The sequence below is a fragment of the Phyllobates terribilis genome, unplaced genomic scaffold, assembly GCF_046119375.1.
Source record: "Phyllobates terribilis strain yellow unplaced genomic scaffold, ASM4611937v1 Scaffold_11__3_contigs__length_659146591, whole genome shotgun sequence".
Taxonomy (NCBI): Eukaryota; Metazoa; Chordata; class Amphibia; order Anura; family Dendrobatidae; genus Phyllobates; species Phyllobates terribilis.
The window spans coordinates 406,960,137-406,978,043 of NW_027362771.1; positions in this window are offsets into that span (position 1 = coordinate 406,960,137).

The following is a 17,907-nucleotide window of genomic DNA, read 5'->3' on the forward strand; positions in this document are numbered from 1 at the left end:
GAACCCCCAGGTGCTTCACAAATTGATTCGTAAAAATGAAAAAGTGAAAAAAAAAACACTTTTTCATTTTTATGAATCAATTTGTGAAGCACCTGGGCGTTCCAAGTGCTCACTATGCATCTAGAAAGGTGCCTTGGGGGGTCTAGTTTCCAAAATGGGGTCACTTGTGGGGGAGCTCCAAAGTTTGGGCACAGAGGGGCTCTCCAAACGCAATGTGGTGTCCGCTAACAATTTGAGCCGATTTTCCATTCAATTTGTTAGCGGATACCATGTTGCATTTAGAGAGTCCCTGTGTGCCCAAACATTGGAGCTCCCGCACAAGTGACCCCATTTTGGAAACTAGACCCCCCAAGGCACCTATCTAGATGCATAGTGAGCACTTGGAACCCCTAGGTGCTTCACAAATTGATTCGTAAAAATGAAAAAGTGTTTTTTTTTTCACTTTTTCATTTTTACGAATCAATTTGTGAAGCACCTGGGGGTTCCAAGTGCTCACTATGCATCTAGAAAGGTGCCTTTGGGGGTCTAGTTTCCAAAATGGGGTCACTTGTGTCGGAGCTCCAAAGTTTGGGCACACAGGGGCTCTCCAAACAGAACATGGTGTCCGCTAATTATTCAAGCAAATTTTACAATCAAAAAGTCAAATGGCGCTCCTTCCCTTCCGAGCCCTGCCGTGCGCCCAAACAGTGTTTCTTCCCCAAATATTGGGTATCTGCGTGCCCAGGGGAAATTGCACAACAAATTTTGGGGTCCATTTTTTCTTGTTACCCCTGTGAAAATAAAAAAAATTGGGTCTAAAGTAACATTTTTGTGAAAAAAGTTAAATGTTCATTTTTTTCTTCCACATTCAAAAAATTCCTGTGAAGCACCTGAAGGGTTAATAAAGTTCTTGAATATGGTTTTGAGCACCTTGAGGGGTGCAGTTTTTAGAATGGTGTCACTTTTGGGTATTTTCTGTCATAAAGACCTCTCAAAGTGACTTCAAATGTGATGTGGTCCCTAAAAAAATGGTTTTATAAATTTTGTTGGAAAAATGAGAAATCGCTGGTCAACTTTTAACCCTTATAGCTCCCTAACAAAAAAAAATTTTGGTTCCAAAATTGTGCTGATGTAAAGTAGACAAGTGGGAAATGTTATTTATTAACTCTTTTGTGTGACATATCACTCTGATTTCAGGGCTTAAAAATTCAAATTTTGAAAATCGCAAAATTTTCAAAATTTTCGCCAAATTTCCATTTTTTTCACAAATAAACGCAAGTGATATCGAAGAAATTTTTCCACAATCATGAAGTACAATATGTCACGAAAAAATAGTCTCAGAATCAGGGGGATCCGTTGAAGCGTTCCAGAGTAATTACCTCATAAAGTGACAGTGGTCAGAATTGTAAAAATTGGCCCGGTCATTAACGTGCAAACCACCCGCGGGGCTTAAGGGGTTAAGGACTTACAGCTTTTCTCTATAAAATTGATTTTCAGGAAACGGTATTTTAATAAATCTAAAGATCCTGTATTGTTTACACCTACTGAAATGGAGGCCTGAGGATACTGGAAGAATTGGCGGAGGATTCATCCAATACCAGCAGGGATACATATCCAAAACAGATTCTTCCAAAATCTAAGAAGTTCCCACAAATATCAGGATTTCCTGAAGTCGACCTGTTTGTTCAAATGGTCACACAGAATCTTGAAATGGTACCAGAAAACATTAAATGTGATAATGTTAATAAACAAGAAAGATTGGCCTTGAGAGACCTTTAATCATATAAAGGAGTGGTCATAAAACCATCCGATAAGGGAGGCAATGTGGTCATCTGGCCGACAGCCATGTATGAGAAGGAGATGTATAGACTACTTAGGAGCAATGACTTTTCGCAGTCTGACTTTCAACCCATTGTCTAAATTCAGGACTGAACTGCATATATTATTATCAGACGCAGTAGAAAGACGGATTATCACCCCGAAACAAATGGAAGGCCTTTGGATTGACTAACCGACAGTGGCAGGGATTTACCTTCTCCTGAAAATCCATAAGGATCCTCTAACACAACAAGGTAGGCCCATTGTATCGGGGATTAATAACTTCTGCGATCCCTTATGCAAACTGATAGACCATTATCTAAGACCAATGGTCAAAATACTTCCGTCATACCTCAAAGATACTAACGATGCACTGAGAAAATTGGACAACATTCAACTTGAGCCAAATATGTGGTTAGTTACATGTGACGTGGAGTCACTATACACATCCATCCGACACAGGGATGGTATAGAGGCTGTGCGATTTTTCCTAAGTTCTAATGGATTAGATAGTGATATGTGCACGTTTTTACGTGCCTCTTTGAATTTTGTGTTGACACACAATTTTTTCATGTTTTGGGACATACTCTACCTACAGCTCCAGGGCACAGCAATGGGGCGTCTTGTGTGCCCTCATATGCTAACTTGTTCATGGGGCTGTGGGAGAGGAGCATTTTCCAGACTAGTCCCCCTACTCTAGTCAATCGGGTAGTAACATGGTGGCGGTACATCGATGATGTTCTCTTGATCGGGCAGGGCTCACAAGATAATTGAGCTCTTTCTTTAATGACCTCAACAGAAATGACCTAAACATCAAGCTAACTTATAAAAGTAGTAGATATTGTATTGAATTTCTTGATATTCTAATACAGGTGGATTCGGAAGAGTACTTTGGCTAACACCCTCCTCCATGCCTCATCACAACATCCGAAACATCTGGTAAAAAACAGACCAGTTGGACAATTTCTAAGGGCAAGGAGGATATGTTCCAACACTTCCCTCTTCGAAAAACAAGCAGATGACTTGTACAGACATTTTAAAGATCGTGGATATGGAAAGAAACCTATTTGCAGAGCTTATGCAAGAGCCGGTCACAGTGAAAGAATTGACCTTTTAAAGAACAAACCATGTACAATGAAATCGGACCCAAATGTACGTTGTGTATTTGACTACAACTCCCACAGTGAGGATGTTTATGCAATCATGCAGAAACATTGGTCAGTTCTATCATTGGACAAGACTATCTCTCAATTTATTGATAAAAAACCAACTATTGCATATAGAAGAGCTAGAAACCTTCATGATCATCTTGTTCACAGTTATCACAAGGGACCTGGGACTGGTTTTATTTTTGGCTCAAAGGGTCCAAAATAGGGATGTTCACCATGAAATAAGTGTGTAGCCTGCAGAAATGTTAACACTGCAGAATATTTTCTTGATTCTAATGATATGCGATATAGAATCACGTATAATATTAATTGCACTACCAAAGCAGTCATCTACCATGCTACGTGCCCATGCGGCTTGATATACATAGGGATGATGACACGTGAATTCAGGAGGCGAATCCGTGAACATGTCCTGGACATTGAGGGGGCTGCACAAGTGGAGGATCTATCCCTGCTGAAGTCAATTCCACATCACTTCAAAGTGACTCACAACTGTGATCCAACGGGATTAGTATTCAAGGGTATTGACCGAGTCTTTGTGAGTCCTAGAGGGGGAAATTGGAAGAAATTATTGGCCCAAAAAGAAACAAAATGGATTTATAAATTGAATACTCTCCCCTCACGGACTCAATGACCATAACAGTTTTGTACCCTTCCTCTAGTTATCCCACATCCCTATGTGTATTCGATTACACTTCCGTGTGTTCTACACCTTTTGAACTGAGTCCTAGCATTGCTGGTTTTAATCCTTTTTTTATTTAAATATATTTCTCTGTTATTTGTATTGTATTGATTATGTCTCTTTCTTTAGATGATCCTGGTCTTCATTTGAGCCTGAATGTGATGGATTCTATTCGCCACCTGTTTGATTGGCCCTTGGTTAATCCTTTGCAGCTACATTTAATGCAGTTTTTTCCAATAGGATTTTGGTTTTGGTCAGTGAAAGGAACTGATGAGAAGACAATTCTGGCTCCAGATTATGGGTGTGAAATACAAGGAAGAGATATAAAGTAAGGGGGTGGAACAACTGTGTCAGGAGTTGATTAAGGGATGGAGCTGGGCTGGCAGGGACTTTGCCATAATGTAGAATTGTAGTTCTAATGATGACTCATGGAGGGAAAACAGACTTCCTGTTTCTGCATAGAGCTTAGAAGGATTCAGCTAGTCTGATCTAATCACATGATGTTATAGACCTAATAGAAAAGAGACAAATTAACTGGGTAGAAAGGCAAAATGAGCAATTGTAAGTACACAGTGCTATATAATATGATGACTGCAATATACTGTATTAAGAGGATAAAAGCTTTGATGGGAGTGCTTCTTTAAGGGGTTAAAAGGTGAGAGCCTCTGTATCATTTTCTTCTATATCTAAACCTTTGAATAAATAATTTATTTTGTATGTTTCTTGTATAGATTTTATTGAATTTCTAATTGTCGTAGCCATTGGCATGATGTATAGAAAATATATGCTGGAGCTGGTAAAAAATAAATGTAATTTTAAAAATTTGGTTCCAAAAATAATGTATGCTGAATAATAACCCCTTTAAAGCCCATGACGTACTAATACGCGTCTGTGCCCTGGGCTTTAAGAGCCTGACCCGTATTAGTACGTCATGGCGATCGCGCGCGCACACAGGCTGTGCGGGCGCGATCGCCGCCGGGTGTCAGCTGATTGTCACAGCTGACACCCGGTACTATGTGCAGGGAGCAGTCCTGCACCGCTCCCAGCACATTAACCCCCGCAATGCTGTGATCGAAGTCGATCGCAGCATTGCGGAGGCAAGTGGAGGTGATCGCCGATACTCACCTCCTCTTCCGGCTTCCAGCGCTGTCTGCCGCGGCTTCCCGGGTGTTGCCATGACGACCCAATGTCGTCATGACAACATCCGGGTCACCAGACAGCAGGAAGATTGTTTGGACATGCGCAGTGCATCTCCAAACAATCTTCTCCCTGTCCAACGCTGACAGCCTGCATGGCACAGGGATGGTGCTGCATTCCTGTGCCATGCAGGCGATCAGAATAAAAAAAGTGAAAGTCCCATTGTGGGACAAAGTAAAAAAGTAAAAAAACTGTCTGAAAGTGAAAAAAAAAAAAAAATTCTAAAAATATAAAAAAAATAAATAAAAAAAATAATCCACTAAAAATAAAAATATAATGTACCCATCAATAAATATTATTATGAAAAAAAAACAAACAAACAATAAAAGTACACATATTTGCTATCGCCGCGTTCGTAACGATCTGACCTAGAAAACAGTTCCACTAGTTAACCCCTTCAGTGAACACGGTAAAAAAAAAAAACAAAGCAAAAAACAATGCTTTGTCATCATACCGCCAAACAAAAAATGGAAGTCAGCAGGGACAAGGAGCAGCATGGCAGATGTGACAACCTACATGGTGAGCTGCAACATGTGCTACATGTTCACAGATCGACTAGAAGCTGAAACCAACTTCACCTGCCAGAAGTGTAGACTACTGGCTCTTTTAGAAGAAAAGGTGCGGGGACTGGAAGAAAGAATTGCGACATTAAAACTCATCAAGGAAAATGAAGACTTCCTGGACAGAACAGAAGCGTCACTATTGGTCACGGAAAGTGAAGGAAGCATCAGAGAACCTCCAGAGGCAGACAAGTGGAGGCAAGTGACCAAAAGAAGCAAGAAGACCATGGAGACACCACCAACCACACAACTGAGAAACAGATTCCAAGGACTTGTGGAGGACGAAGATGGCACACCTAAGGATGAGGAACTACCAGCAAGCAAAAAAGAAAAGAGCACCCAGAAACACCCAGAAGCGACAAGCAAAAGGACAGCCAAGAAGGGAAGAGGGAAGAAGGGAAGAAGAGTGGTAGTGGTGGGAGACTCACTACTGAGAGGAACAGAAGCAGCTATCTGCAGACCGGACATAACCGCAAGAGAAGTATGCTGCCTCCCAGGGGCGAAGATCAAGGATGTTACCGATAGGATACCAAAGCTCATCAGTTCCAAGGATGTCCACCCATTTCTTCTGATACATGTTGGCACCAATGACACGGCAAAGAAGGACCTACCGACAATCTGCAAGGACTTTGAAGCATTGTGGAAGAAAGTAAAAGAACTGGATGCGCAGGTAGTTTTTTCTTCTATCCTTCCAGTAGACGGGCATGGCGTCAGGAGATGGAACAGGATCCTTGATGTGAACAACTGGCTGAGACGATGGTGCAGACAACAAGGATTTGGATTCCTGGACCACGGTGTGAATTACCTCTATGACGGACTCCTTGCCAGAGACGGACTACACCTCAACAAACCCGGGAAACACACATTTGCCAGGAGACTCGCAACACTCATCAGGAGGGCGTTAAACTAGAAGAAGAGGGGATGGGAAGAAAACCGGCGGACACGAACATGCAACCAGAGAACATACTAATAGAAAGATATGAAGTGCGACAAAGAAGGTCCAAGACAAGATACTTGGAAGGGAGGTAAGAAAATTTCTAATACAATCCACAGGGAGAAGATTGGAACAAAACAAAATCGTGTAAACTGCATGCTAGCAAATGCCAGGAGCCTGACAAACAAGATGGATGAACTGGAAGCAGAAATATCTACAGGTAACTATGACATAGTGGGAATAACCGAGACATGGTTAGATGAAAGCTATGACTGGGCAGTTAACTTACAGGGTTACAGTCTGTTTAGAAGGGATCGAAGAAGTTGGAAAGGGGGTGGAGTATGTCTATATGTAAAGACGTGTCTAAAGCCTACAATACGGGAGGATGTATGGGAGGGAAATGAGGAGGTCGAGTCCTTATGGGTGGAGATACATGGGGCAAAAAACAATAATACAATTTTCATAGGAGTCTGTTATAAACCACCAAATATAGCAGAAGCCACGGAAAGTCTATTAATGAGACAAATAGACGAAGTAGCAAAAAATAACGAGGAGATTATTATGGGGGACTTCAACTACCCCTATATAGACTGGGAAACCGAAAGCTGTAGATCTCAGAAAGGAAACAGGTTTCTGTCAATTATCAAAGACAATTATTTGTCACAACTTGTGCAGAAACCAACTAGAGAGACGGCCCTTTTAGACTTAATATTAACTAACAGGCCAGACAGAATAACTGGGGTGCAGGTCGGGGGGCACCTGGGAAATAGTGACCACAACATTATACAATTCCACATGTGCTTCAGTAGGGTGCCCAGCAAGGGAGTCACAAAAACACTGAACTTCAGGAGGGCAAAGTTTGATCAGCTAAGAGATGTCCTTCACCTTATAGACTGGGATAGTATCTTTAGTAATAGGAGCACGGATAGAAAATGGGAAATTTTCAAAACAGTCCTACATAGTCACTGTAGAAGGTACATACCTTATGGGAATAAAAGGGCTAGGAATAGGAGGAAGCCAATGTGGCTAAATAAGGAAGTCAAGAGGGCAATGAAAAGCAAAAAAAGGGCTTTCGGTAAACTTAAACAAGAAGGTTGCGAGGAAGCGATAATATCTTATAGGGAAAAAAACAAAATCTGTAAGAAACAAATAAGAATAGCAAAAGAGGAGACAGAGAGACTAATTGCCAAGGAAAGTAAAACGAATCCCAAACTGTTCTTTAACTATATAAACAGTAAAAGGATTAAAACTGATGGAGTTGGCCCATTGAAAAATAACCTGGGTAAAATCATAGAGGGCGATGAGGGTAAAGCAAACCTACTCAATAGCTTCTTCTCCACTGTTTTCACAAAAGAAAACAATTTATCGGAGGAAATGTGGAGTGATAAAGTAAACCCTCTGCTAAATATCACCCACCTAACCCAGGAGGAAGTTCAGAAACGACTAAATAATATCAAAATAGACAAGTCACCAGGACCAGATGGCATACACCCCCGGGTACTAAAAGAATTAAGTAATGTGATAGACAGACCGCTGTATCTCATATTCAATCACTCTTTATGGACAGGGACTGTCCCACTAGACTGGCGCCAAGCAAATGTGGTACCAATATTCAAAAAGGGGTCTAAAAGTGACCCTGGGAACTATAGACCAGTAAGCTTAACATCTGTTGTGGGTAAATTGTTTGAAGGATTTCTTAGAGATGCTATTGTAGAATATCTTAATGATAATAACTGTCTAACTCCATATCAACATGGATTCATGAGGGATCGCTCCGGCCAAACAAACCTGATCGCCTTCTACAAGGAGGTGAGCTCACAGCTGGACCGGGGAGAGTCAGTGGATGTTGTATACCTTGACTTCTCCAAAGCGTTTGATACCGTGCCACACAAAAGGTTGGTATATAAAATGAGAATGCTTGGTCTGGGGGATAATGTGTGCAAGTGGGTAAATAGCTGGCTGAGTGATAGAAAGCAGAGGGTGGTTATCAATGGAGTAAGCTCAGGGTGTGTCAGGGTTACTAGCGGGGTGCCTCAAGGGTCTGTCTTGGGCCCTATATTATTTAATATATTTATTAATGATCTAGTGGAAGGGTTGCATAGTAAAATAGCAATATTTGCAGATGATACTAAACTTTGTAAAGTAGTTAATACAGATGAGGATAGAGCACAGCTACAGGAGGATTTAGATAAATTGGGGAGTTGGGCCAAAAAATGTCAAATGGGGCTCAATGCCGATAAATGTAAGGTCATGCACATGGGAAAGAAAAACAGCAGTCACCCATACATATTAAATGGGAAACCATTGGGGAAATCTGACATGGAGAAGGACCTGGGCGTCTTGGTTAATAGCAAATTAAATTGGAGTGCCCAGTGTCAGGCAGCAGCTGCGAAGGCAAATAGAGTCATGGCATGCATCAGAAGAGGAATAGGGGCATATGATGAGAACATTGTTCTTCCTCTGTATAAAGCGCTGGTAAGGCCGCACTTAGAATATTGTGCACAGTTCTGGGCTCCGGTGCTCAGGAAAGACATATTGGAGCTAGAGAGGGTACAAAGGAGGGCGACTAAGGTAATAAAGGGAATGGAGGGACTAGAATACCCAGAGAGGTTGTCAAAATTAGGCCTATTTACGTTGGAAAAGAGAAGGCTTAGGGGAGACCTCATAAACATGTATAAATACATCAGGGGGCAGTACAGAGATCTCTCCCATGACCTGTTTATACCAAGGATGGTGACAAAGACGAGGGGCCACACTATGCGTCTGGAGGAAAGGAGGTTCCTGCACCAGCATAGAAGGGGATTCTTTACGGTCAGAGCCGTGAGACTCTGGAACTCTCTGGGAGAGGAAGTGGTGATGTCCAACTCACTTAATGAGTTCAAGAGAGGCCTGGACGCCTTTCTTGAGAACAATAAAATTACATCTTATGCTTAGTTAATTAATCCAGGGATTTAATCTGACTGCCAGATTGGTGTCTGGAAGTGAATTTTTCCTCAATGATGTAAATTGGCTTATACCGCATGTTTTTTTTTTTTGCCTTCCCCTGGATCAACGCTGCGGAATAGCTGCAGTGCACAAGAAATAGGCTGAACTGGATGGACGCTTGTCTTTTTTCGGCCTTATAAATTATGTAACTATGTAACACGCGATCAAAAAAACAAAAATAAATAAAAATGATACCGCTGAAAACATCATCTCATCCCACAAAAAACAAGCCACCATGCAGCTCCATCATCCGAAAAATCAAAAAGTTAGAGCTCTCAGAATAAAGCGATGCAAAAAAATTATTTTTTCTATAAAATAGCTTTTACTGTGTAAAAGCACCAAAACATAGAAAAACTATATAAATGTGGTACCGCTGTAAACGAACTGACCTGAAAAATAAACCTGCCTTATCAATTTTACCACACCCGGAGCAGAATAAAAAAATGTAAAAAAACCCAATTCCTGAATTGTTGGTTTTTGTTTATTCTGCCTCCCAAAAATAGGAATAGAAAGCGATCAAAAAATGTCACGTGCCTAAAAATGGCACCAATAAAAACGTCAACTCATCCCGCAAAAAACAAGCTGTCACATGACTCTGTCTGCCAAAATATGGCGATGCAAAAACTAGATTTTACAAAATATGTGTCTTTTAGTGTGTGACAGCTGTCAGTCATAAAAACCCGATATGATTCTGGTATCGCTGTAATCGCACCGACCCGAAGAATAAAGTAATCTCATCACTTATACCGCATGAGGAACGGCGTAAAGAATAAATACTAGGGCTGGGGAGGGGGTTGTGCTAATGTTAGGGTTGGGGTTGTTTTTTTTTCCAATGTAAAAAAAAAAAAAAAAAAGATGACGATATGGCGACTAGTGTTGAGCGCAAGTGCTCGCTACTTGAGTTTGCATCGGGTGTTCGGGTATGCACTGAGTATCGCGGGTGCTCGAGTCTCCGGCCCATATGCTTCGCGGCCAAAAAAACCTCGCGGGGATTGCCTGCCATGCACAAGCGATCCCCGCATTTTTTTTGGGGGTGTCTAATAACCGTGAAACATGCGGGCGGGGACTCGAGCATTTCATTTGAGCACCCGTGATACATGGTGCATACCTGAGTACCCGATGCAAACTCAAGTAGCGAGCACTTGCGCTCAAGAGTAATGACAACTTATTCAATATGATGACCTAATGTTATCAAATTCTGTGTCGTACCTCTGCGTTCAAAATGTTCGCTATACCCCTTAATAAAATCCTTGAGGGGTATAGTTTCCAAACTGGGGTCACTTGTGGGGGAGCTCCACTGTTTAGGCACATCAGGGGTTCTCCAAACGCGACATTGTGTCCGCTAACAAATTGAATGGAAAATCGGCTCAAATTGTTAGCGGACACCATGTTGCGTTTGGAGAGCCCCTGATGTGCCTAAACAGTGGAACTCCCCCACAAGTGACCACATTTTGGAAACTAGACCTCCCAAGTCACCTATCTAGATGCATAGTGAGAACTTGGAACCCCTAGGTGCTTCACAAATTGATTCATAAAAATGAAAAAGTATTTTTTTTCCACTTTTTCTTTTTTACGAATCAATTTGTGAAGCACCTGAGGGTTCCAAGTGCTCACTATGCATCTAGATAGGTGCCTTGGGGGGTCTAGTTTCCAAAATGGGGTCACTTGTGGGGGAGCTCCACTGTTTAGGCACATCAGGGGCTCTCCAAACGCAACATGGTGTCCACTAACAATTTGAGCCGATTTTCCATTCAATTTGTTAGCGGACACCAAGTTGCGTTTGGAGAGCCCCTGATGTGCCTAAACAGTGGAACTCCCCCACAAGTGACCCCATTTTGGAAACTAGACCCCACAAGGCACCTATCTAGATGCATAGTGAGCAGTTGGAACCCTCAGGTGCTTCAAAAATTGATTCGTAAAAATGAAAAAGTGGAAAAAAAAATACTTTTTCATTTTTACGAAGCAATTTGTGAAGCACCTAGGGGTTCCAAGTTCTCACTATGCATCTAGATAGGTGCCTTGGGGGGTCTAGTTTCCAAAATGGGGTCACTTGTGGGGGGGTTTCCACTGTTTAGGCACATCAGGGGCTCTCCAAACGCAACATGGCGTCCGCTAATTATTCAAGAAAATTTTACAATCAAAAAGTCAAATGGCGCTCCTTCCCTTCCGAGCCCTGCCGTGAGCCCAAACAGTGGTTTTTCCCCACATATGGGGTATCTGCGTGCCCAGGGGAAATTGCACAACAAATTTTGGGTCCATTTTTTCCTGTTACCCCTGCGAAAATAAAAAAATATTGGGTCTAAAGTAAAATTTTTGTGAAAAAAGTTAAATGTTCATTTTTTTTTCCCACATTCCAAAAATTCCTGTGAAGCACCTGAAGGGTTAATAAAGTTCTTGAATGTGGTTTTGAGCACCTTGAGGGGTGCAGTTTTTTGAATGGTGTCTCTTTTGGGTATTTTCTGTCATAAAGACATCTCAAAGTGACTTCAAATGTGATGTGATCCCTAAAAAAATGGTTTTGTAAATTTTGTTGGAAAAATGAGAAATCACTGGTCAATTTTAACCCTTATAGCTCCCTAACAAAAAAAAAATTTGGTTCCAAAATTGTGCTGATGTAAAGTAGACATGTGGGAAATGTTATTTATTAACTCTTTTGTGTGACATATGTCTCTGATTTAAGGGCATAAAAATTCAAATTTTGAAAATTGCTAAATTTTAAAATTTTCGCCAAATTTCCGCTTTTTTCACAAATAATCGCAAGTGATATCGAAGAAATTTTACCACTATCATGAAGTACAATATGTCACGAAAAAACAATCTCAGAATCAGGGGGATACGTTGAAGCGTTCCAGAGTAATTACCTCATAAAGTGACAGTGGTCAGAATTGTAAAAATTGGCCTGGTCATTAACGTGCAAACCACCTTGGGCTGTAAAGGGGTTAAGAAACCATGTTTTTATAGGAAGGAATCAGAGAATTAATGTCAATTAAAATAAGTCTCCCATTTTTAATAATAAATGCATAGTTTATTTTATTTTTTACTTTTTAAAGCAATACATGTTCTTATAGATTTATTTAAGGAGCTTATCCAACTTCAAATAAAGAAAAACAGTTGCAAATATTCTAAAGCCAAAAAGCAAGTATTTCTCTTCTCTTCGATTCCCTGTATTGTAAAGAAAACCTTGATGAAGCTTTAACATGTTAAATATAAGAGAGGTATAATATATATCAGTACATATGTTATAAAAACTAGAAGGTGGGATCATTTTTAAAAAATGTCTCCCCTTAAATGTTTTTAAAATAAAGTTTCCTATTTGAGGCAAACACTTCCTTTGTTATCGACCACTATTGGAGAAGTGTAGCACTAAATGGTGGCCATTCAAATAGATGGACATCCATATTATGTATGGACCCACTGGAACTACAAGAGTGTCTCCCCTTCTGGTTGAGAGGGGAGATCCAAGTTAGGAAATCCAATTTATGATATCCATTTGCTGCAATAAAGCATATGGACAAGCTTTGTCTTTCTTGTAGAAAGCCTTTGAGCTCCTTCTGAGTACACAGGAAAGTGCAACATGGCGTGCAGTTGTTCTGTCTATGAACATTTATGTCTATCTACTTAAATGGTGGATCCCAGGATAAGAAATTATGTTTTTTTCCAGGCAAGTAAAATGTTCACAGCCTGCAAATACAATGTAGCTCTAATAAGTGGACTAAACTTCTGAATACTGTAGATATTTACTTCTATGTATATGCAATTATTAATATAAGTTTTTTGCTTTAATAGGACTGACAAGGATCTGTCACTTAATATAATGTCCTAATTAAAAGTGTCGTATTAAAGAAGCACTCCTTTTAAGTTTTTATTCATTAAATGTGTGTATGTGCATGTTATGTATTGTGAGTGTAAAAATATACTCACCTACCCCTGCTCTCTCTGGTGTCAAGCGCCGTTCTGCTCCTCTTATCAATGACATCACTGCAATTGCAATTAGCTGACTTACTCTATACTCTATGTGTGAGTCGTTAGTCTCTTTTACAATGTAAGTCTATAGACCCACATTCTGATACTTTATAGACTTATATCGCAAAAGCCATTTCTGGGTCATGCAGAGTGCAGTGTGGCCCGAATATTTTGAAGAGCGGTGATATCAACAAGAAGAGGAGAAAAACGGTACTGGTGTAGAAGATTGGAACATAGGAGGCAAAGTGTTGCAAATCCGTGCGGCTTCCAGACTTGAACAAAATCCTGCAGAAGTATTCCCAAGAAGAAGAGTTGCAGAGCGGACAGAATTATTCAACACCCCAGACCAGGTGACAGTGACGAAACCAGCCATTGATATAAAAGGTCAGCGCGCCAAAATGGGAGGAGATTTGGCACAAGGAGAGGTGGCAAACCCTCTCGCTGGAACTTCTGCAGCTATAATAGCAGGCTGCAACCACAGGTACCAATTAGGCCCAGACCTAGATTACGGTTTAGTACTAAAGACCAGAGCTATGACGGTCAAGTTCCAGACTGAACTCATCGACGGTAAAGCACCAAAGACTCAGACTAGACCGGTCAAGGTTCAAGACCCAGACAACGTTGGTCAACAGTCTAGGAGCAACAAACAAAAAACCTAACCAGCACATCCAAACTAGTGTGTACAGGTGCTAGGTAAGACAATAATTCTAAGAGAAAATATAGATGCACAGAAAATATGCAAATGCTACATTATGTACATATGGAATATTGGAAAAATGGAAATTAAATATTGCTATTGAAAAATTACAGTAAAAAGGTACTTTGTGCATAAATTGGTAAATATTTGTAAGACCAACAGCCATCGTCAAGGTGTACCTAATTCTTGGTCCATGTCCTGTTAAGACACCTCTCCTGGACTAAAAAGCCTACAATTTATGGGGCAGGAAGGAACCAGCTAATTAAAACACCCTAAGGCGGATGGGAGTAGGAGTGCACATGTCATAGGAGTTTGCTACAAACCAAAAAACTGACCAGCACATCCAAACTAGTGTGTGCAAGTGCCAGCTTAGACAATAATTCTAAGAGAAAATATAGCTGCACTCTGAAATTCTAAGAATAATACATTTTGGAAATTGGAATAGTATTACTGCCTTTGAAACTAGGTAAACTCTACATTATGTGCATATGGAATATTGGAAAAAATAGAACTGCAATATTGCTTAGCGCATAAATTAGCCAATATATGTGTGCCCTATAGCCATTATCAAGGCATACCTCATTGTTGGGTCCCTGTCCTGATCAGACACTTCTCCTGGACTAAAAATCCTTCAATTTATGGGGCAGAAAGGCACCAGCTAATTAAAACCACCTAAGGCTGATGGGAGTACGAGTGCAAATGTCATAGGAGCTTGCTACAAACAAAAAAACTGACCAGCACATCCAAACTAGTGTGTATAGGTGCTTGTCAGCCCCAGTCAGTGACCAGCCCCCACCATTACGGACTGAGGAGACGCTTGTCGATGGTCAAGAACTGAAGCTCTGACAACACCCAGCAAGAGACTAAAGCCTGGGTCCATGATTGAAGGAGACATGTGAGACGGGTCATCACTTCCAACACAGACTTATGGTACCGGGTGTGGGTAGAGGGAGGGCTTCAGACCGGATGGGGTCCAGCTGACTCTAGAGCAGCCCAGAGTGCATTAATAGACTTTGTAAGGGAGACGTGTGGCTACCGAAACGCAGCAGTGACCTAGTCAAGGCCCAGGAAGCCACAGCAATTTCTAGAGACTGTTCCCGCCAAATACTGTGCTTGCTCCTCACCCATTAGGTCCAGTTTGGACAACAGACTCTGAGCTGATTTAGGAGGTCCTTATTTCATACTAACTCATATACCCCTGTTATAGAATTGCTTGTCAAATACTCTGTAAATATTGTTCTTTTGTGATTTGTCAATTTCTGGATCTCTGCTACCATTGCATATTGTTAATCCGAGAAAGAAATTGTTGTTTTCATCTGGTCCCTCCACTGTTGCATCTAGTCACTTGCTTTACTCTGGACAGTGTACAGAGCAGAAGTAGTATACTCACACTACATGCATATATACACACATTTAATGAATAACTGGGATTGCTGCTTTAAAGATGCAGGTCCACTGGACCTATAAACTTATTATTGAAAAATGTCCATTAAAATTTTCCAATTCTAAGCAGCCCATATTAAAACTGAAATTAATGTATAGTAATTTTGCTCTTGAAGCTAAGTTAATGTTATTAATAAAAAGTTGTTGAGCTTTTTAATTTTGTGTTGTCTATAAGAGACTTTGCCAACAACTCATCAAAACTTTAGTGCAATTCATTCTAGCCTTACCCCTGACCACCTGGATGCATGCAGCTGCAAACTCCATTACAAATGATTGCGTTTTGTTTTAAAGAAGCAAATGCCAAGGGAGCTTTAACATCTAAATACTAAACAAAAATGTTGGCTGTTATAAAACGTCCACCCAATGGTAATATAAGTAATGTTTATGGCTAACACTATATTTTCCAGCCAACTGTGACACAACTCCTTAAATCACAAGTGTGTTAAAAATTAAACAAAGAAATATTCTCCAATGCATGTTGTCGCTTTTTCTAAGGAAAGGCATTGTTGAAAGAGAAAAATCATAGAAGCTGATTGTATCTATATGTAAAAATACATCCAAACTATAGCCATTAAAAAAAAAGAAAAACATGTAAATATGTTAGTGTAATTTTTTCTTCTGCCATGAGCAGATGTAAAGACTAAAGATTAGAAAATTTGATAAGATTCAAATTTGCCAAATTTTCCTCAAATTGAATGTCCTTTATTATGCTTTGGGGTCTGAAGAAACCAGAGCATAAAAGATATAAGATATGAAAAAATCAAGCAAAAACAACTAATACTCACCAATGTGCCCACCTCTGCTGCAGATTGATCCACATATGTGCCTCGGTGCTGTTTCTTACCACCATTAAACAATGAAACCAGTAAAATCTTCATGCTAGGTTGGGACTTCTGGTCCTGACTAGACCCTTAATGTTCCTGCACATGCTCAGCATCTGCCCAGAGCCTACTCGCAGCTGGAAGTCACTATCTAGAGTGTGATTCCTAAGATCACTTACCTCCTAATATTGCTGTGGCCTGACAATGTGTATTGACCAGAGACCTCAGTTCTAGCAGCTTCAAACTGCTAGGCTAGAGTGTGTAGTATGTCTTGATGTCACAACATAGCTGTGACCTTACGATGTGCATATGCAGAGATATTATGGAATGTAAGCGTACCGTGGTGGTAAGAAGAGACATCAAGGACCTACATGGGTGAGCATGCATCAGTGGTGGCCAATAGGTAAGGTGAGTAATATTTTTTTAACCTTTTGTCGACCCTTTACGTTTCAGAAAAATGTTAGTCTACTGGCCCCCATCTTGCTGAATTCAAGCAGAGCAAATTCTAAAAAAAAAATTTCACTCTGAAGAATATGAATTTTTGTAAAATTCTAGTGGAATTAAATTCCATTTGAATAAATTTGCCCAACTCTAGTTAAGACTTGAGATAATATTTAGCTGTGGATGCACTTTAGGTGTATTCAGGTCTGTTCTCGTTAAACATATTTTTTTGTGCCAACACTGAATTCACATGACATAATATTGAAGCTTGTCCTTACATAGCCCACAAGTAACATTTGGTAAGCAAACTAATTTCATTGCAATTATAACTTAGTAACGTCTGCTGCTTAGCGACTGTAACAGTAACTTTCATTTACAAAGTAAATGGACTACACTATTTCGGAAAGGAAGGAAAAACAATGGCGATCATGCTGTGAACTTAGAGTCAACCAAGTGATTCAGTATTTCTGCCAATTCCGGATAGTAACAAAAGCAGTTTCTGATGTTTCAGGGGTTAGTAGTGAATATATGGAGTAGCTGGTGAATTTTTATTTATATTTTTATACATATACACTGTAAAATTCATTTGATGCTTTTTGCCCATATGTAGAGTTATTATTACACGATAAGATTAGAGATGAGTCTTATGAAATTCAAATTTGCAAGGAACACTCTGAGATCCAACTATTTTTCAAGATTTTTAGCACAGATACAGCTTTAGTCATGTCAAATATTATCTTTGCATATAAATGTCCCTGTGGCCTTATGCATATCCTCATATTTTAAGGTCTGTATCACACATGTGAAATATAATTACTATAGCTATATAGAAGCACAATATTTAGGCACCTTGTGCCACCATTCTTCTATGGAGGCACCTGAATATTTTGTTCCCACAAACTCTGTGGGATATTTAATAGATCAACATTCTGTATTTTTACAATTTACCTTAATTTTTATCTAAAATTTGTTTCAACAACTCTACAAAAGGTTCTCAAGCTGTACTTCATCAACAACTAGGGCCCCTTACCAGTAGGAGAGCCTCGCCTTTTGAGAAGCACTGTTTTAAACTATTGTCAACCATTTTAAAGACTATTGTCAACTTTGATCAGTTTATCAGCCTTCCTGTTTTCTCTTTCCCATCTACTCTGTTAAGATGGGTTGTTTCAGCTTGTTAAATGGAACAACCTATATAGAGAATTAAAGTTTATAAGTAGC